Source organism: Phaenicophaeus curvirostris, chromosome 7 (genome assembly GCF_032191515.1).
Source record: "Phaenicophaeus curvirostris isolate KB17595 chromosome 7, BPBGC_Pcur_1.0, whole genome shotgun sequence".
Lineage (NCBI taxonomy): Eukaryota > Metazoa > Chordata > Aves > Cuculiformes > Cuculidae > Phaenicophaeus > Phaenicophaeus curvirostris.
The window spans coordinates 5,875,498-5,896,170 of record NC_091398.1 but is presented as its reverse complement, the minus strand read 5'-3'; the positions used below and the strand labels follow the sequence as shown (position 1 = coordinate 5,896,170).

General features: G+C 44.4%; 1 long non-coding RNA gene across 2 annotated transcripts in view; it reads left to right on the top strand.

Annotated features, from left to right (window-relative positions):
* The window catches only part of LOC138722933 (uncharacterized), a 45,890-nt gene that overhangs the window by 18,979 nt on the left and 6,238 nt on the right, over window positions 1-20,673 (top strand). For both annotated transcript variants that reach the window (XR_011337775.1, XR_011337774.1), the window contains exons 4-5: window positions 13,577-13,730; window positions 14,001-14,295. This is a non-coding gene — a long non-coding RNA (uncharacterized lncRNA). The remainder of the gene's footprint in view (window positions 1-13,576; window positions 13,731-14,000; window positions 14,296-20,673) is intronic.

Sequence of the window (20,673 nt, the reverse complement as noted above, 5' to 3'; positions counted from 1 at the left end):
AAAAAAAAGGAGATGGGATTTTGATTTATTTCCAAGCTGTCAAAGTCTTTAAGCTGAATGCCGTGTGGGAGAGGTTTGGTACTCTTTTGAAGCAGATGGGAGGTACTTAAAAGGTCATTATAGGGAAAATCAGCCTATGTTTAAGGCCAGGAATATGGCCCCAAAGAGAGGGCTATCCAGTGGTGGCATTGCCTAGAAGCAATGACCAGGACAGTCCTCGTAGACATGAGTAGCTTGTGCTGCATTATAAGATCTGTCTCTGGGGGACTGTAGCTGCAAACAGATGCAAGTGAAGGACCCTAGTCTCCATAGAAAGAAGAGAGGCAGTTGGAGATGTCTAATAGCTGTAGAGACCTCTTCCCGTGTGACCTCAGCCGATGTTGGATCTCTATGTAGAGACTGAGAGGCTGCTCGAGGACACAGCAGAAGCTTGGGCTGGGTCTTGGACTGCCTCTTTATAAAAGTACTCAGACCTGTGTCTTCCCAGGTTGAAAGGTGGGAGGGTCAAAGCTGATCACACCTCTCAGTCCTTTCACTGAAGCAGGTTTTGTCTATACAGCAGAGGTATGACACTGGGCTTTGAGTACTATCCTCTCTTCATCCCATAAGAGGCATGCAGCATCAGTTAATTTCCTTCAAACCCTCCCAGTTACTTCCCCTGCTTTGTAGCGCTTGAAAGGATTCTGAAAGCCTGTGGAAACAGAGTCACAGAATATCTCAAGTTAGAAGGGATTCATAAAGACCATGGAGTTCAACTCCCTGCTCCTCACAGACCAGCTAAAACTAAACCATATCTCCAGACTGGCATGATTCTGCCCTAAAAAATGTATGATGTCATGTTGTGTTTAAGAAATAGGGGGTTTGGAAGTGTTGAAGGCACCTGCCTCTGTCTCCTCTGGTGTTCATTGCCCAGAATGGACCACAGCAAACAAGATGAATACAGCATCCTGCCTCCTCTGGGCAACAACAGTTGTGTCCTACAGAGCAAGTAGTATGAGGTATCCAAATTGAGGCCAACTGGAGTTCATGTGTTGATGGTGATAAGAGCTTCTAGCACGCTGTGGCTTTTATTTGTTAAGTTCTCCTCCCACCACCCAGAAGAAGCTTAGGAAACTGTTTAAATTTTTGTAGGTGAAGTCAAGCATTCAAATGGTAGGAAATGCCAGATTTATAGTTGCCACTGTAATCTCACACATGTGTTTTGATACAGCCTTTAGTAACCTGACTCCCTGCATTTCCCTAAAAGACTGCGTAGTGAGCTGAATTATAGCTGCCCAGATAAGCTTGGATCAGGCATTTCCAGCTTCTGAGTACCTAATTCTCCCACCTATGCTGCTCTTTGAAACTGTATGATATAAGCATGCATGCAAGGCAGATGGCACAATGGTTTGTGTTTTGTGTGCGGGGTAACTCAGGGTAGTGCAAGGTGAGAGTGCACAGGTCATCCTGATGTTGTAGGACCTTGAAGGGGCTACACCTGAGAGGTTACCATGATCATCTCTGCTCCTAGAGCACTTAACAAATTCTGTCAGCTTTCTGCTGTGGTGGTTTTACTTCGGCAGGCAGCTTTGAAATGTGGTGGCCTCTGACCTCTGCTGAAACCAAAAGCATGACTGTTGACTGCTCAGTATCACCCATAGCAGCTGCTCCAGAGGTGCATTCTCCTCTGACCCCAACTGTGTTACTGTATGGTAGAAAGCCAAATATTTTTTCAGAGAGGGTGGAGTTAACATCTTGATCGCTAATGACTGTCTAGGAATTCGTAGTATAGATATTATTTCACCAGAGTGCAGTACCAGCACCTCATGAGCAGGTTTTGGTTGAGATAAGCAAGCCGCCAGAGCACAACCTGGATTGTAAGGCACAGGGGACTGGGAAATGAGGTTGCTAGATGGGAAATTCCAGCTGAATTTTGGGTTCAGGTTAACAGTGAGACCTGTCCATGTCTCCCTGTTCACGGTGTGTGGCACTGGTTACAAGCAAGGGTTAAGGTCATTAACAGTAGTTTCCAGAGGTCTGTCTTAACTGCAGACTGGGACTCTGGGCTTCAGTGGTCTACATCAGCGTGGTCTACATCTGCATGGTCTCGGTTTACAGTACTGTGCTGAAAGTATGTGTGGGTTAGACAGGAAGCAGAGCCACAAAAGTCCAAATCCACACGTGGACCAAGGTGATGGATTGCATTGGAGTGGCTCCTCAGAGGAAAACTCAAGGGCATGCATAGCAGCATCACGAACCCAGAATAAGTCTCCTGTGGCACCTTTCAGGCTTCTCAGCTGCACAGCAATATAGTCATTCCTGTTATCTCTCTCCTATTTCTCTCTAAAAAAAATTCTATTCCGTATCTTCCAATTTGTTGCTTTTGTGTCAGGGTAGATCTTTGATTGCAAACCTTTGTGCATCTTAATCAAGTTGGGTCCTTTCTTACACTGCTGGAGATAATAAATCCTCAGTAAAACGTACTTTGCTAACACAGGACACATCCAGGTGTTTCTCCTGTAGCTGTGCAGAATGGCAGCCAATGTAAAGAATATTTTTGTTATTACTCTACCCTGTTGCCTTTCCAATGCACACCACACTTGGATGTATTCTGCAAAGCAAACCAGATGAAGAGCAGGAGACTGTTTCTCTTGGTGGCTTCAGTCTCCTTCATCCTCCCGCAAAAACTTCAGATTTTATCTGTCCACGGTGGACTTTGATGGGAAGATTTGAGAAATTATGTCATGAAATTAAAGCTGGCAGTGGAAGGTCTTGTTTTAATTTCCCTGTGGTGTACACAGGTTTAAGGAGTACAAACAGGTTTTCCAGGTGTTGACCCAGAAGCAGAATTAAATTATGATAGGGCTGGAGTTAGCTCAAGTGAATACCCACATCGAGCTCCACCACTGCCCCATGAGCAGCATCATGCCTGCTGCACCCTGCTGCAGTGGATTTAAAACAGTATCAACTCCATGTTTTGGAAAAACCAAGCTCTGAATCACCTAGTAGAGATGCTTAACATGAAAAACACCGGACAATACTTTGGATGATGTGCCAAGATGGTGAGGAGTTGATCTGGGCTTGTGGTCCTGGCTAAGTCTCCAGTATGCATGCACTGGGTGCTAACCACAGCCCGTGGTAGGGATGCTCTCCTGAGAAGATGGCACAGAAAACATTCTTTATAGGGCAAGTTTGAATTATTTCTGTGAATGCTGGAGGAGAACAGTGACTCCGCTTACCTGACTGACTTGTATAACAGAAAAGGTTCAGCAAACGCAGGAGCTGCTCTGACCTGTGCTTCATTTCCAAGCCCCAGGTAGAGGTAGAATTTTGCCAACAAAATGTTCCTGTGTGTTTTCCCCTCTTATGTTGAGTTTCCAGTATCCTTCTCAAAGAAGCTGTGATTAGAGTTAGTCCAGAAGATTTATAGCCTGTTCCCCACCTATTCCTCAAAAAATACAAACCTGAACTGAACTATCTTCATAGCTGTGTGTATGCATTATTGTAATTTACAGTAGACAATATGATCCTGACAAGCTGCACTGATTTATATCCTTTGAAAGGAGAAATGACACATCTCTTTCTTGAGAGATGAAATGTATCCCAGTAGCTCAAGGAACTAGACATGGGAGTGAATCAGATAGATGAATCATGAATTTCCTTTAGAAATTGGTCAATTAAAGCAAGTTGCCAGAAGATCAGCTGAAACCGATACAAGCTTGCATTGTGTTTAGATCTGAAGGGAATAATTGTGTTGTTGACCTAATAATACAAAAATGTTAACATAAACGATGAATAGAAATTCCTCACTTAAAGAAAACATCTGCGCGTTGTAAAATTCAAACGTTTGGAGATTCCCAGTTAAGATCATATCTGAAAAACAATTTCCCTGATTTTGGAATGTCTTGGTCTCTAACAATGATTTACATGGCAGCTGGTGTTTATCTAACCATGCTTCCTTTTAAGCAATCTGGTGGGATCCAGTTCAGGCCATATTGGAGGATTTCTGTCTATCTTAACCTGTTATTTAAAAATGGTCCCCTTGATTAATCCTTTTCTAGAATATCAGCAGTAAGATTCCACCCTCAGCTGAAGATACAATAATAGACAGAGGGTACAGAAAGACAGATGGAACACAGACTTTCCTTGGAAGAAAAGCAAGTGTTGAATCAATTCCAGTCTGTAAACAGCTCTTTGGGGAGACAATTTTGGATATGAGGGAGTTTAATCCAGAAGGTGAAGACACAGGGATGTATTACCTCAGGAAAAAAAACTGTCCACTGATTCTACAGCAAGGAAGGTAATTCCTATTCTCACAATTCTCGTGCTGCTGCTGGCTTGCAGTGTAATTCCTTTATTTGTATGTGGGATGCTGTATAACTTGCTCTTTTCCAGATTCATCTTAGTGCACTTTAGCACTAGATGAACTTTCCATAGAGACAGAAAAGAGGAGGAAGAGTATTACTCAAATGAAAGATGAAGCTCTTGACTTCAGATTTGAAAGCAATTACAGGGAGTAGCCATCATCAACAAAATGCAAGCTTTAAAATGCATCTGATGTGGCTCCTTACCAGCCAGAGGGGCAGCAGCTGCAGGAACCATCAGTGAAGCTCTGTTGTGTCTTAGGGATTGGTTACTTTCTCTGTTCCATTTGTGCTTTATTAGTATAGTGGTTTTGCTGAGCTGTAGCTTTGGGTGAGCTGCTTTGCATCTGTTCAGGAGCTCTTGACACATGTACAAGACAATTTAAGATTGCTTACCCTGTTGGTACCTAGAGAAGACTCCCTGCATTCTGGACCATTCACTCTTCTGTCTTGTCTTTTTGAGGAGTCTGTTAAATCACAATAGGAAACATCCACTGCAATATTTTCACTTCACATATCATTAGATGTTTTTTCACTGTGCTGCAGTTCCATTTGCCTATAATTTACTAGCATCATTCAGAGACCACATATGATGAACCAATGTGCTCTGCTTGCATCTGTGGTGTTGTATCTCTGATGCCTTCCCAGGTTGTATGCAGCAGTCAGGTGTGAATTATTATGCATGATCCAGGGAAGTCCTCTGGATTGTGTGAAGCATGAGGTTGCCACAGCGGTCTGTTTGGTTATGAGCTATGAAACAATGACATTTTCCAAATGAAAGGCCAACAATGGAAATTTGTAACCAAAAAGGAAGATAGTAGAGATCCTTGCCCACTGATATCTTTGAGATCTCGGTGACAATAGGACGTGGTGGGTTAAGGTTAAAAGCATGGACATGTAAGTGGTCCTTCAGAATACTCTCACTGAGCTAGGAAGCAAAGTGAATGTCTTGATCCTGTGTGAAGCTGGAACAAAAGATATTTGATGGGGTGAGCGCAGATGTTTATCCAAAGCATGTGAGTCAGCCATCAGCAGGACTGGTGCCACAGGCAGACGTGGCCACAAGGAGCAGGGAAAGAAAGATTTGGTGCATGGAGCCAGCGCGCTCCTTCTTAATACCAAAAATCTTAACCCTCATTCATGGTCACTCTGACACGGCCAAAACCCTGCACACCAAGTTATTTTTATTCAGTTATTATTGTTCATTGGGCACTGGCAGAGGCTGCCCAGGGAGGTGGTTGAGTCACTTTCCCTGGAGGTGTTTAAGGGATGGGTGGATGTGGCACTGAGGGACATGGTTTAGCGTTTGATGGGAACGGTTGGACTCGATAATCCGGTGGGTCTCTTCCAACCTGGTGATTCTATGATTCGGGAGTGAGTTTCGGGCCTCTCCATGTATTTGCATAACCTGAAGAGGTAAGAAGACACAAGGCAACTAAAGCAGAACTGCTGCTGTAACCCACCTGTAACATGTGAGACAAGAGTCAGCAAACTCAAACGATCCTTTGGTCATGCAAACTGCAGGCCATCTCTGAGCAAAGGCCCTGAATCACGTGCTCAGGTGTGAATTATTTACTTCATTCCTATGCTGTGGCAAAGAAGGAAAGACAAAAGCAAATGAGGGCTAGAGGATGCTGGAAACTATTGGATGCCCTGGGACGAATTGAGATCAGGAAATACAATGACAACCCATGGATGGAAGGGTGAGAATCCAAGTTCCCAAATAAGGGGATGATTATGTGAACAGTTAAGGAGGGATTAGAATCATAGGTGATAATAGTAAGCAGCTGGAAAGGGAGGCCATAAAGAGCCAGAAATAAAATAAAAGGCAGGTGGAAAAAAAAACACAGATGAGAGAGGCATGATGAGAATAGTACCCCACTTAAAAATATGAAATTAAGTGCTTTCACGCACCTCATTTTCATATAGAAGTATGAAATGGGGCACTGTGAGGTGCTCTGACTCCAGCTGTTACCTTGGGTTCTTCCACATCTTCCTGCCTTCTGATTTTCGAAGGAGACTGTATTCCCTGGAGAATGGATCTGTTTAAGAGGTGACTCTGTGATATGCACAGTCTTTGATGTCTTTACTGAAAGGACACTCCTGTCCCTTAGGACTGTTTGGATAAACAACCATTCTAGATGCCTCTAGCGTTTCCTTCCAGAGAAGATGTTTCTTTCTCAGCCAGATTCTGGAGGCTTAGATTAGCCTCCTGGGATTTTGGGAAACAAGAACGTTATCGTGCTGATCTGGAGGGGAAAAGCTTTTTAGATATTGTCATAAGCACTGAACATCCTGTGCCAGGAGCTGGTTTTCAACATTGCTGCAGGCTTGTAGTTTTGGGATTGAACCAGGAGACTTTAGTGCTCATACCAACAGTCACGTCTGCTTGCTCATCATTGTCCTTCAATGCGTTTTAGGCCCACAAGACCTCTGTTTGGTTTAACTTGCCCTGTCCAGGTCTCTCTTCCTACAGAGATCAATGCAGGAGCTGCAGGAATGTAGCATATTGTCATGCAGCAGCTGCCTCCTCCACCAGCTCCCTAGCTGCATTCAAGGTTTGGTAAGCCAAAAATGGAGGAAAACATTACAGCCACTAGTCTTGCACTGCAGAAGGAGCTTTTCTTGCTTTCTTGTAGTTCTTCAGTCTGTCCAGTGATCACAACCTCTGCAAGGACACATGGGTGGGTCAGTGTCATCAGAGAAACACATAGGAAGAGTTACAGTGAACAGCAACTTCATGCAAGGAGAAGGAAAATGATGCTGGAAGGGTGATTTGGAGCAGAGCAGGACTGTGAGAGATAAAAGCAGGGGCTAAGGGTCAGACTTGGTCAGCCATGAAACTTATCCCCTATTTTTCTCATGCTTCATCCATATGGTTCCAGTTTGACTCCCTGCTGGAAGTGGTACAATTCTCACCTTGCAGCCCCAGCTCTGCCAGTCCCTTCCAATGGCAACAGCAAGTGAAGCAACTGTCAGCATACATTCAGGCATGTTAAAGTGAAAAAAAACAGGTACATCTCTCTTTTGGCAGTTGAAAGGAGAAGCGTGGGGAGAAGGCACTTAGTGCAGGCTCTGAGCTGTGAGACCTTGGGACCAGTCAGCTTCATATCCGTGCCACGTGCTGAAACCATTTTCCCCAGGTGATGAGGTAGATAGCACCTGATGGACTGCAGCCTGCTCTCCTGGTTTTGTTTCATACTCTGTTTTCAGAAGTGTGGTGACTGAGAGTGCATGTATATGTGCATTGGATAGGACACCTGGTTTCTCCGCTGGGGAACTCTTAGATGTAAACAGCTGGAGAAGCTGTCAGAGGGAGTCTTGCTTTTACTGTGGTTGAGGTACATGCAGCAAATGGCATTTAGGCATCTGCTGACCTAATTGCTTCACTTCCCTGCCTCCTCTCCATGTCCTCACCAACCTGCAGTCAGTCTGGGAGACATATGAAGCATATTGCTATGAGGCTTTAAAATACTTAGCAATGGGGGAAGTGTTGCGTGGAAGATAAAGCCAGAGGTACCTTTTCTTGTAGTGTGAGCCAAAGATTGTTGCAGGTTTGGAGTTCTTAGGCAAGGATTTTGCAAGAGACTCTGTTTTGCAACTTTTTTTATTGTTTCCTCTGTAGACAACATGCTTAGTTGGCTCATTACAGCATTTACCAAGAATTTGTTCTAGGACAGCACTAATTAATTTGACTGTCATCATGCCAGTTTTCCACCACAGCTCTGTTTCATGGTCTCCCTGGGGAAAATTGCATCTGCCCAGGGGTGAATGTTTACAGTGATAGGCAGACTGCAGTTCCCTTTTCCTCAGAAGTTATATTTACTTTAGGGCTGAAAAGTTATTTCCAATGCATTTACATGGTTTAATGTGCAATGCTTTAACCTAGAACATTTTGGAAGTGGTTGCAGTTTAGGGCACTTGCATATGCCAGCAGCAGATGTCATTTTAGTTACCTTTTGTTCTGACTTGAGAGAGGATCCAGGGAGGTGACTGGAAAAAGTATTTGAGAGGAAACAGTAGAGGTTGTTCAGCTTTGATCATATTTTCAAGTGCTGTGGCTGAGAGTAAACCAAGGCACTGGAAAAAGCAACAGGCAGCATCTGGGAAAGGGAAGGGCAGGGTTATCTGTCAAGGTTTTGATGGGATTGACCAAGGAGTCATGAGAAAGACAACATTTCTCTTTTCATGGGTCAGAGACCAAGTCAAATGAAGGATATAGGAAGTCTGTGGGTTTGATTTTAGCTTCCTGTACCTCTGCAAAGGCGAAATTGAGAATCAGAACAGTGGCAAAAGGAGGGCCATGTGTGTCACCCCTACTTGACTTTGTGCACACACTGGTAGGTAGGCTCCTCACGAGGAAAATACAACAGTCAAAGAGGTGTGAGGAAGTAGGAAAGCAAGTGTTTGCTTTGCTCCTGCCCTCTTGTGTGACTGCAGTCAAGTCAAGAATTTTCTAAACCTCTCCTTGTTAGATTCCCGTAGCTGGGTCCTTCCCAAAATCCTACTCCTAACGTGTCTGCTTTTGCTCCCTAAGAACAAATGGAAAAACTTTGTCTCTTATCTTAAATCGAAGCTCTTTGCACCTTCAGTGTATTCTTGCTCTGCATCTGGACAGCTCCAAATAACACTGGTCCTCATCAGAGCTGGGGCTTCCCTCAGATTTTCCTGCTGCTACGTGCTGGTTTTCTTCATCTGTGTTGAGGAGGAGAAGGTGCAGCTCAGCATGTTTGTGATTCGTGGTCTTGCCTGCATTTAGATCTGATACCGTGGACAAGTGGGTCTTTGAGAATAGTGCCCATTTTAGGCTGTTACGCTAGAGTGCCCTAGGCACACCAAAGCTGTATACAGATGTTGCATGCAAGTCTGGGTATGTTTTTGAACCTGACAGATGCCTGGTAGCAGCTGTCCTTGTGATGGGACCAGCGGAAACTTGGAAATCTGGGATGAAAAGCTAGTAGTCACTAGTTCAACCCCGTCTAAATTTGTGGAAGGGAATAAGGACATTTCAGAATTTCCTCACACTGATGGGTAGCCGTGCAGTGATCAAACTTACTGTCCCTCTCCAAATTTTCTCCTTAAAATAGGTCCTTGGCATGATACCAGTAAAGATGATACCTGTGTTCGTTACTTGTTGGGGTTTTGCTGGACATCGTTGTTTCTGCCACCTTTTCCCCTCCATTTTTCTTTCACATCTTGGACCATGAACACCCTAGGGCAGGAATCAATTTATGTGTTTGTACACCTTCTGCCACCATGAGCTAAGTTTCCAGATATCATGAACTACAGGTGGCACATAATGGTTATCTGTTGACCAGGACATTTATGGAGAAGGGAAGTGCAAGGAGCACATTAAATGTTTGTTGTACTGTTGAGTTCCTCACCCATATCCTAGAAGCTGTGGGACATCTGTCAGAAAAGCTTTATTTAACCTAAGGTCATCCAATCCCAGTATTTACCCAAGTATCCCACTTCTTTTTTGCTGCACATGCTTTTTAATCCAGCTCTTCTGAAGTGCGCTCTCATGCCACATATGACTTGCATTAGCCGTAATGAGAACTATCCATGCAAATCTCCCACTCAGCTAACAGAAACGGTTCCTACTTGACAAGCTAATCTCATCCATGTGGAGAGCTATTCAATTAGGTGGCTTTATAGCTCAGTAAAATTAAAGCTCATCAATTCTTAACAAAAAATAGTTTAATACCTTATCTGAGAACAGCAGACCTAGCACTTGCAAATGGTAACTGCTGTGCAGTGTTTGATGGCCCAGAATAGACCTGTCAGTAGAAACAGGTGGAGTGGTTAAGGAAGATTCTAGAGCTGACATTCAGAAATGCACTGATATCTTCCTTTATGGGTATGTTTGCACAGATTTCTTCCATCTCCTGCTGCATTCAGTGGCATAATGATCAGATGTGGTCCTTAGGGATGCTGTACTCAATACTCAGGACAGGCTGGTAGGCTCAGGATTGAAAGCAAGATTCAGATTCAGATACCATGGTTGGCAAGATATTCTCCAGGATGAAAAAATTAAAAAAAAAAAAAAGGTGCTTAATATTGCACAGAAGGCCACAGTTCCTGCCTTCAGCAGATTTTCTGTTCTTAAACACTACGGCATGGAAGTTGTAAATGACCATGTAAGCAAGCAAGCAAAACCCATGCTGGGAACTGCTGTAGGAATAGTAAGTAAATGTATCCCAGGACATGTATGTGTTCACCTTTATCATCACTGCACACCTCTGGGCATTTTCCTCTTTTCCTTACAAATGATGAATGGAGACTTGGAGCTTTAGGCTGGAATTAAGTTCTGAATTCAGGGGTTCTGAACCCAAAATCACTCTCTCCACAGTCATTGCACAGCTACAGCCAATGCTTGAAGTACCTTTTCTGATTCGTTTTGCACCTGAATTTCCCTTTTCAGTGGCCTTGCAGCCACAATTATTTGACAAGACTAGGCAGCTTGATGCTTAACTTACTCCTTTAACTGGCAGAAATGTGCAAAGAGGGTGTTTCTGAAGAGTCACTGTGCAGTGTCAGGCTACAAGTCCACTTTTTCCCCCAGCTCTAGCCAATAGTGCTAGAGCTCAACCAGGCACGAGAATCTATTTGCATTGATAGTGTGTGAGATGCCAAACTCCCACCAGGTGAAGACTGAGAAAATGCAACAGCAATGCAGCCCGACTCATACTACAAGCCCCTCGTTGCATTGCTATTGAGCCTCTGTTTGTGTGTTGCCATTATGATCTGTGGGCCCACTGAGCATATCTGAAAAGCCTGCTTGGTCTCTGGCAAAGGGATGTTCCCAGACAAGCTGCAGAGACTTTGACTGTCGTGTGATGTGTACAGCATTTTTTCCCCTTTGTTCCAGAGAGAACCATTTTGCCTACAACAACTTGGACACGTTGCGAGAAAATAAAGTATTGCATTAGAAGAAAGGGAGACACTCATTTAAAAAAAATATGCAAAAAGTCATGTAAAATGTGAAATATATATAGAAGAAAGGAAACCCTGTACAAGAGCCAGCTGCATGAAAATCCCCATAAATTGTGAAGATTTCAGCGCTGGGATGAAGTCATGCAATCAGGAAGATTGCGGTGTCTTGAGGAATGACGCAGCCTGAGTTGCAGTCCACACGTAGCTTCCCTGCCCTCTGTCACACAACAGGCTGGGTAAAATCCTGCTGCCATCAGATGCCCCAAGCCGGAGCCCCTCACTCTGCATCTTGGCTGCCCGTGATGTGTAGGTCTGGGGATGAAGCTGGATGTGGTCAGGCAGGAGGAGGGAAGGCAAAGCTGGGCAGGCAGGACTATCCTGACAGTTTTACTGAGGATAGAAAGAGCAATTCAAGTTTATTGCGTTGTTTCTGCCCCAGCACTCATCATAGGTAATTAAGATTACAGCTCTGATTATGACCCTGCAGCTTTGACCTTGTAGTGCAGAGAAAGACTCTGTGTGCTTTCTGCCCCCATCCTCTTTCTAGCAGAAGTGTCCAAGAAGGAGTGGCAGGAAGGGACCTTGTCAGTCCCTTGGCATCCCTGAGAATCCGTCTGTGCCCGCACAGCTCCAGGACTTTGACCCAAGATATTCTTTCTGAGGCACTGCAGATGCTTTGGATGCCCCAGGAAAGGCTTGCTTCTTGTGTGTTTCTCTATATTTTGTGCCACATTGCTTACTGAAAACTCAAATGTGGCTCCCACAACTGCAGAGGGCTTCAGAGAGGGCGATAGATCTGCTGATCTGCATCAAACCTCCATCTGAGAGGCCACCGAGGTCATAGGAAGCTAGCAGACATGATGCCAAGTGGTGGGGGCAGGGTAACCCAAATCATGCAGGGAACAATGTGACACTATCAGAAAGTGTGATCCAATTGCTCCCCAGCCACCTCCTCATAGTGATCTGAATATCTCCATTTCAATAAGACTCCAAATTTCTTCACAGAAGTAACTCCAGCTCCTGGTCAGAGGGCTGCACGTTGTTTGCTTTGATTTGTTTGTGGTTTTCATATGGTGGTGGCTCACTGCCTGCTCAGAGAGCTGGCTCGATGATCTTCATATTTTCCAAAACCACTTGACCTTAGCTGCAGTTAATTAGTGGGGCAAGGCTGATCAACAGCAGGAGGAGGAGGCTGAGGGGAGACCTCATTGCTCTCTACAACTACCTGAAAGGAGGTTGTGGAGAGGAGGGTGCTGGCCTCTTCTCCCAGGTTACAGGGGACAGGACGAGAGGGAATGGCCTCAAGCTGCGCCAGGGGAGGTTCAGGCTGGACATTAGGAAAAAATTTTTCACAGAAAGAGTCATTGGGCACTGGAACAGGCTGCCCAGGGAGGTGTTTGAGTCTCCTTCCCTAGAGGTGTTTAAGGGACGGGTGGATGAGGTGCTGAGGGGCATGGGTTAGTGATTTGATAGGAATGGTTGGACTCGATGATCTGGTGGGTCTCTTCCAACCTGGTGATTCTATGATTCCTGACTGCTGTCCTCAGTCAGTGAGGAAGAGGGACAGTGAGCCCTTCTCTCATTCAGCAAGGTGTGACTCAGTGCCCAGCAAACCCATGAGGTTTATGGAAGCAGGAATCTGATACTAAGCCACCATGTACTAGGAACAGAGCCTTTTTTCTCAGAAATATGCGAACACTTAGCCAGCTCAGCAGCAGCTCAGTGCTTCTGATGCAGTAAGATTTCAGAGCATCTAAACCAGCTAAGGCGGCTCTTGGAGGAGTTGGTTTAGCATTTCTGAACCCCACGTAACAAAAGCCACTTTGGTGCAGAAGAGTTTCAGCGTCCTGTCTGGCTGCAGTGTCCAGATGAGATAAAACCTCTCTACATCACAAGACAAAGGGAAGGGTACTAGGGAGGAGCTCAAAGGTATTCTTTGCACTTCTGATTCCTTAAGGCAAAAATAAACCAACCATTACATATTAATCCTTACCCATGTCTATAAACTGTGTTATTTTAGACATGATAAAAAAATAGTTCTCCTCCTAATGGTGAAAGTTTTATTCTGTCTCCTGACTTCCCCTTATATCACAGGCAGAAACGCTGTTGTGTTGTGCTAATTGCTGATATGCTGATGCAGAATATTGTCTTTGCTCTTGCAGAATTACTGCAAGACCTATGTTGTTTTTTCTTGCCTATATTGATCTATATTGTATTAAAATCAGTGAAGAATCAGGTTCACTTCAGTTTGCATTTGCATCCCCGATCATTCTGAATTATATCTTTATCCTGTTTAGGGAGGATTGAAGCACAATCTTAACTTTAAAAGTGTGTGGTGAACCCTTTTGAGATACGGAAGCATCCTAACCATGTGAAATATATGCAGGATTACATGAGAATTGGTGTCCTGCATGAGATTCACTTCAGAGTGAAGCTGGTAACACTGTTCTTGTAATGGTCTTCTTGAATACATCTACATTTTCGATGGTTCAGAAGGTCCCAGGCATTTTTTCAGTGCCTCTTTAGCCATAGGGCTGTAAAATTTGCTACTGGTATTGCTCTGGAAATGCTATGATTTTGCTCACTCAGCCCTCATGTTTTGCATCATTGTTGTTTTGCAGGATTGGGTGGGGGGCGGTAGGAAATTGCTTTCCATCCCCTGGATGCTATTAAGAAAAATCATGGACTGTTTGATTATTATTTTCCTCTTTTTTTTTTCAGTCCTGAGAGTAATGAATGTGCTAAACCTCACACCAGCAGAAATCCAAGGAAACAGAACATCTATTTTTAAAACTAAAACCACAAACTGCCCCCAGCATTCACGCATCATTAGAAAGCTAAACCACAGCCCAGAAATCAACCCCTTCAGTCTGAACATGTGCTCCCAGCACAGGGAGGGATGGACTGACACAAAGCCACTCTGTAAGGAGTGCATGGAGGAGCAGCCAGGGCATTGCTGAACCTCTGCAGCATGAAAAACTTGGGAGGTGAACCAGTCCCACAGAGACCAGGAAAGGTAATTAAGCAAAAAATAGATGTTTAGGGGGAAATCTTCCACTTTTAGTCACTGGTGTTTGCACGGGTAATTTGGGGCAAAGGGAAGGAGGATGGTGAATGAAGGGAAAGCTTGGGTGCAGGCTGCTTGGAGCCCCTAAGAACCTCCCCGGGGATGTGCTGGAACCTGTGCTGGGTCCCACCTTGGACCAGCATCAGCTTCTTTCGAGGGATGGTGGGAGTTCACTCTCAGCTCAGCCTCCCAGCACTCCTCCCTCATGCCCTAGTCAAGCAGTCACTTGCTGAGTGAAAATTACACAGAAGGGAGGATGCTGTTCACACGTGCTATGGGCTGCCACTCATTTTGCTCCCCTGAAATCAACCTGTGGTCAAGCACAAGCAGAAGAGTTTCATCTGGCTATGAATCTGAAACTTGATTCAGATCAATCAAGCTTTTACAAATACAGCCCCGTATGGCCACTTCTGTTTGTTAGTGACAAAAGATTATATGTGGCAATTAGGAAACGAATATAGCCTAGGCAAATATCCCTTTTCTTGTGCCTAATGAAGCTTTTTGATGTGTTTTCAAAAGGATCTGCTACAAAAGGAAGAGCCACACCTGCTGAACGTGGCAGCAAGACAAAAGGGGTGGCAGAAGAAATAAGAGCTCTTGAGGCTGTATCTGCTTCAGGCAGCCTCAGCCACAGCTCCCTGCAGCACTGCCAGTTCAGTCCCAGGAGCCTGAACAATTCAACAGGCTGTAAAGCTGTCTGGGCAGTGAAGCTGTCAGGTGTGGTAGAATCACAGCAGCTTCTACTTCCTAGCATAGATAAAGATGAAAGGAAAAATAGACATGCATATCAAAAGAGCAGATGATTGCACCCAGTGGCCAGCACAGGATGCTGCTTTCTTTGCTTTGCAAAGCGTGCCAAGATACAATTAATTGTCTAATTACAATTAGGCCCTAGTAGTAGTAAAAGAAGTAGGATTAATTCTCTACTAGAAACTGCAGCTAAATTGGTATTAGATCTTCCCCAGAAATAATGCCTTCTTTTCTTTCACTCTTCTTGTTTTTATTTTTGTTTTACCAGACTTAAAGGGGATTTACTGTTTTATTGATGGAAAGATGGACTTCTCTGCTCTTCAGTAAACCCACAAAAAGGAAATAGAAAACTCTTATTTCTGTGAAAACTGTCTTGAGGGCAGGGTGAGAGGAAAAAAGATGTTTCTCATTAAATACTGTAAATGAGAAATTTTTACCCTCTCCCTTCAGATCCTGTGGTCTCCTTCCTGATAGGGGTAAATATATTCTTTTCCTTTCCCCAGCTTGGTTGTCTTCTTCAGCATGCCAGGATCTCTCCAGCAGATACCTGGCATGAACGATCCCAGGTTTGCTGAGCTCACAGAGAGCATTTAGGCGATGGTGAAGCATTTTGAGAACACCATCCTCAAGGGATGCAGTTCATGTGGATTTGCAGGATTTGCAGTAGATCTGAACAGGTCCTTAAGCCTGTCTGTCAGCGTGGTCTGCTGATGGCAACTCTGGCTGCAGAGCTGCTTTTAAGACAGGCGTGATAATGTGTTTGCAAAGGAAAAGGACAAAGAAATGCTGAGCACGCTTCTTCCCATGGTGACTGGTCACTGCTCCAATGGCATCAGTGAAGCTCTGTCCCCACCAAGTGATCGCAGTTCTGTGGTATATGGTCCTAAATGTGCCCAGCATGGGGGGGGGCGAGGCCAGCCGCTAGTTCACCATGGGATAACCAGAAGGGAAGAGCCGAAGTGATGAGTTTGTGTCCAGCAAATTTACAGTGTGGTTATTTTCCAGATGTTTGTAAAGTGCCTAGTACTGCCCCCACTGCTGCAACGAGAGGTTAAAATGCAGATGTAGTGATAAGAACTGGCTGCGAGGGGCAGACAGTCACAACCCATTCCTTGCGGGCCAGTGCCACAGATGACTCTGCTGCTTGATTCTTCCTCCTTCTGCCTCTCACTGCCCAGGTCCTGCTGGGACAGACAAAAGGATGAGAAAAGGGTCCTACTAAGTTCATTCCACTCAAAACTCCTGATTGCAAAGCAACCAGATGAAATCACAGCTAAGCTGCAGGAGCAACAACTGCTCTGTGCCCTGTGCACACCCAGGAAGCTTAAAATCCCCAGGTGTTGTGATAGAGGTGCTCTGACTCTCTTCAGCAGCCAGATGCTTTATCTGTTTTTTCTTTATCTGTTTTGCTCCAGTTTTTACATGATGAAATGCTTTGTTCCTACCCGTCTCCTGCAGCGTTATCATGCCCTGTCCAAGAAGGGATGCACATTTCTGATCTGAAGGTTTAGGCTAAACATTAGGAAGAAATTTTTCACAGGAAGGGTCATTAAGGCACTGGAACAGGCTGCCCAGGGAGGGGGTTGAGTCACCTTCCCTGGAGGTGTTTAAGGGATGGATGGACAAGGCATTGAGGGGCACAGTTTAGTGATTGATAGGAATGGTTGGACTCGATGATTGGGTGGGTCTCTTCCAACCTGGTGATTCTATGGTTCTATGAAGTGGGATTTTAAGGTTGAGGTGGTTGTGGGCAGCTCCGGACATCTGTGCACCTGACTGTGGAGAGGGTAGGGAAGCCCTCACCTCTCTGGTGGAACTGGCTGATGGCTGCTTGGAAAGCTCAGGGCTTGCAGGTGGAAGGTGATGGTGAGCCAGAAAGCACTGTTGTTTACTCATCTGTCCCTTTATTTCAGCCTGTTTAGAGTAGAGCTAATCCATGCTTGCAAAGGGAAGGCAGGATGCTCCAAGCTGTCAGCACACACGGTTCCCAAACCCATGAATCAATCATCACGAGTCCCAAACACAATCATAAAACATCTCAGACAAACTCAATTTTCCAGCTTTGAAACAAGGACCTTTTTTTTTCTCCTTTCTTTTTCATTTTACCATTTTAAGTCTAAGATTTAGTGTTAAACTGACAGGCTTAACTTGTAAAGTAACTGGCAAATCTTGAAAGAATTGTGGTTTTCCCCTTCCCAGAGGACATTGCAAGTGACATGGTTTTTCACTTTAGTGATAGATGGTACTTGCAGGCAAGTATTTAGATATCTAAGTACTAAAGCAGCCACAGGTCTGGTTCCTATCAATAATACATTTTGTCACAGAGAAATTGAAACAGCATGGATACCACACATAGAAATGGAAGGGAGAATTATACATAAAATTAATTTTCCCCATAAAGGCATATAGTTTCAGCTGTCTCAGTTCACAGGAGAGTCGGTGGATGCTCATTTCCTGAGGATTGCCTGCCCCTAAGTTTTACCTTTGATTTCGGGTACCAGTGAACAGTGCTTCAAAGCAGCACAGGAGTAGAACAATGCAATTGCAATGAAATTAAGAAAAAAATATACAAAATAAGAAAAAATTTAAGAAAACCCCACCAACCCCCTGTTCCCACAAAGCCAAACTAATGGAGCGGATTTGATTAAACTGTTTTTAATCCAAAGCCTGACACCAAGATGAGTAATGAGATGCGAAAGCTGGTAAGTGGTGCCTGTGTGTGAGTGGCAAGGGAAATGTTTCACCCAGCTCAAGATACCATTGAACTCCCTCTCTGAGCCAGTAAAAAGGAGTTACCAGTCCCCTAACTATCCACTCGGCAGTGGAAAAGCAGCAATTGCTTTTCATCACAGAGGGGATTATCAAGTTCTAGGACTAGTCTCAGGACCCTCCCTTTGCCAGTCTTTCTAGAGCTCATGAAGTAAGAGTAGTTTTAATCATCTGGGCAGAAAGCACAGAACTGCTCTATTCTGAAAAACCTGTCCAAAGCAGCTGTTTCCCTGAATAACTGGGTCTACAGGACAAACAGCACAAATATTCAAGAGGTATGTAGTGGGATACTGGGCCTATCTGAAGTACCAGAGAACCAGGGATTCTGGGATGAGCATCCAACCAAAGTCAGATGTTTCGGCAGGGAAACACCTATTTTTTTCCACTGCGTCAAAAGAAGCTGGCAGACCCCAGAGAAGAGATGTTGTTTTGTCGATGCTTTGTGTCAAAGCAGTAATGAAGCTTCTTTAAGCCCTCCCAGGAGGCCCCTGGGAAGACCCATCACAACAGAAGGATATTTGCCCTTCTTCCCTGGGGGAAGGCAGGTCCAAACCATGCCAGAAATGGCAATAGGTAGGAAGAGAAAGCCCATAGTACTGGGCAACTAAGGGCAACGTTGTAGTTTATGATACCTTGTATGGCTCTTGCAGCACCTTGCAGCTCTCATGTCCTTGTATCACCTCTGGTTCCTCACTCAAATTGGTTCATGCCCCTGGTCTTCCTCTGTTATCATATGCTTTTTCCTCTGTGGGACCATGAGTCTGGTGTGGTGTAAACTCCTCATGCTCTGGGTGTGCCTGAAGGAATGAGCCTTTCCAGGAATATTTGGGTGAGCTCCTGGGACCCACTTGGCTTTTGTGAGGAAATTCCATGCGCACTGAAAACCAAACCAGCCGATACAAGGAACTGCTGAGTCAGGTGGTGAGGAACTCAGTGGTTCCAGGCAGCATCTGGGGCTTCATATATTGGCAATTTAGGGTTTAGTATCTTAGTGGGCTAAGTCCTAAGCAACATGATACTTGACATAAAAGGAGCTTGAAATACATCTCCCTCTTGCCTATTTGGGAAGGCTCTGCCTTTGTACTGTCAAGCATAGCACCGACATGGACAAGCTCTGTTAGATCAACCATTTTCCAAAGTGCAGTTGTGTTTGATCTGTTTGCAGGTTTTCCCATGCTCAGTCTTATTCCACAGGAGATTTCTTAGAGCTGTAACAGAACCCTCTTTCTTGGCTTGAAAGATCAGAACTATGTCACCATTTCCCTGACTGTAATTCCCAAAAAGTCTCTGTCTCATTGGTAACATAGAAACTTCCTTCACTAATTCTCAAAGGCATTTGGATGCTGAGCTGGCTGGAAAGTGGTGTTCACCAACAAAAACATAGCATTTTCATTTTCATTGAAATTTGTTTTCTTAATGAACAACAAATCTCTTACACAAAGAAGCAATTCTTGATTTGACAAACCATTGGGGTTAGGAGAGTTAGCTGGCTCTATTAAGGACATGTGTGGCCAGTATTTACTTACCTACACTTAATTAACAAGAAATGTTTCAAGATGCATCACCCTTGCTAACTCTTTGCAACAACTTTCCTATCTCTTCAGACACCTTTTATCTGTCTTCATGCCATATTTAGAGAAAACTTTTTTTTAAAGTGTTTTAAATTTCATTCACTAGTGCAGTTATCTTGTGGCTGCTCTGGGTCTGAGGCTTTTCTGCCTTTGATTTGGAAGCAACTGTTGCTAAGGGACATTCATAAAGCTGATGTGATGGTTTCCCTGCAGACAAAAGCATTACAGGGGGACCAGAGCCAGGCAGAACCACACTGTGCTATGCTTGTGTTGTAGGAAAAAAAAATAAAATCAGGATGTCCAGCAGCTGAAGTCCTGGTTTTAAGAATAAATTTAAGTCCCCTGCTATGTACTTCCTACATAACCTTGTGCCTATTTCATGCCATCTGCCATTGCTCCTGTTCCTTGGAGTGGTGGTCAGAGGACAAAGAGGGCTGATGAGGTTAAAAACAGCAAACCCCATAAAGTGCTTCAGCAACATCAATTGCCCACTGTCACTGGACCATAAAGGTCAAAATCCAGTTCCTGCCTTCTCCTTTTTAGCACACATTGATTTTTTTTTCTGTCTCACTCTGCAAAGACCTAAGTCTGTGCCGAGGGCTAGATAACACCAGGCATTTTGTTGGCCTTAGAGGATTGCAACTCGCCTGTGAAAGCCGGCCAAGTGAAAAGTAGCCAATAATGCCTTTTTTGATTGGCTTAAGTCAGTATTTTTAGCATTTCTATTTAAAAGAAAGCTCAAAAATCAGAGCAGGTAATCACAAATTTCAGCATGAAGTAAATTATTACAGCCAAGCTATAAACCCGTAGGGATTTGGGGAACAAAGTTATAACTAATTCTGTGCCAGAGCCGGAACAAGGAGCCCTCGGTTGCCTTTAGAAAAGCATAAGCCGGGCACTGCTTTAAAAAACAGCAACTAGCATGGAACAAATTAAAAAGGGAAGCGGCAAACTCCTCTGGGATTCCATAATAATTTAAACATTCCTCTGGGACATCTGAAGTATGGAGGAAAAGGGGGGATGGTGAAAAAATGTTGCTAACTTATAAGGAATGTTAGCAATAAAAAGGGACCCATACGGGTGTGCCATACCCTGAATTAGTCAGAAAGCAGATGTGTGCAGCCTCAACTTTTTTCCCCCTTGTTTTCTCTTCTGTTTCCTTCCTCTCTCTGCCTTCTCTCCCTCACTTTTACAGCAGTTACACCTGCATGATGGAAGGAGCAGGGAGGGAGCTGCA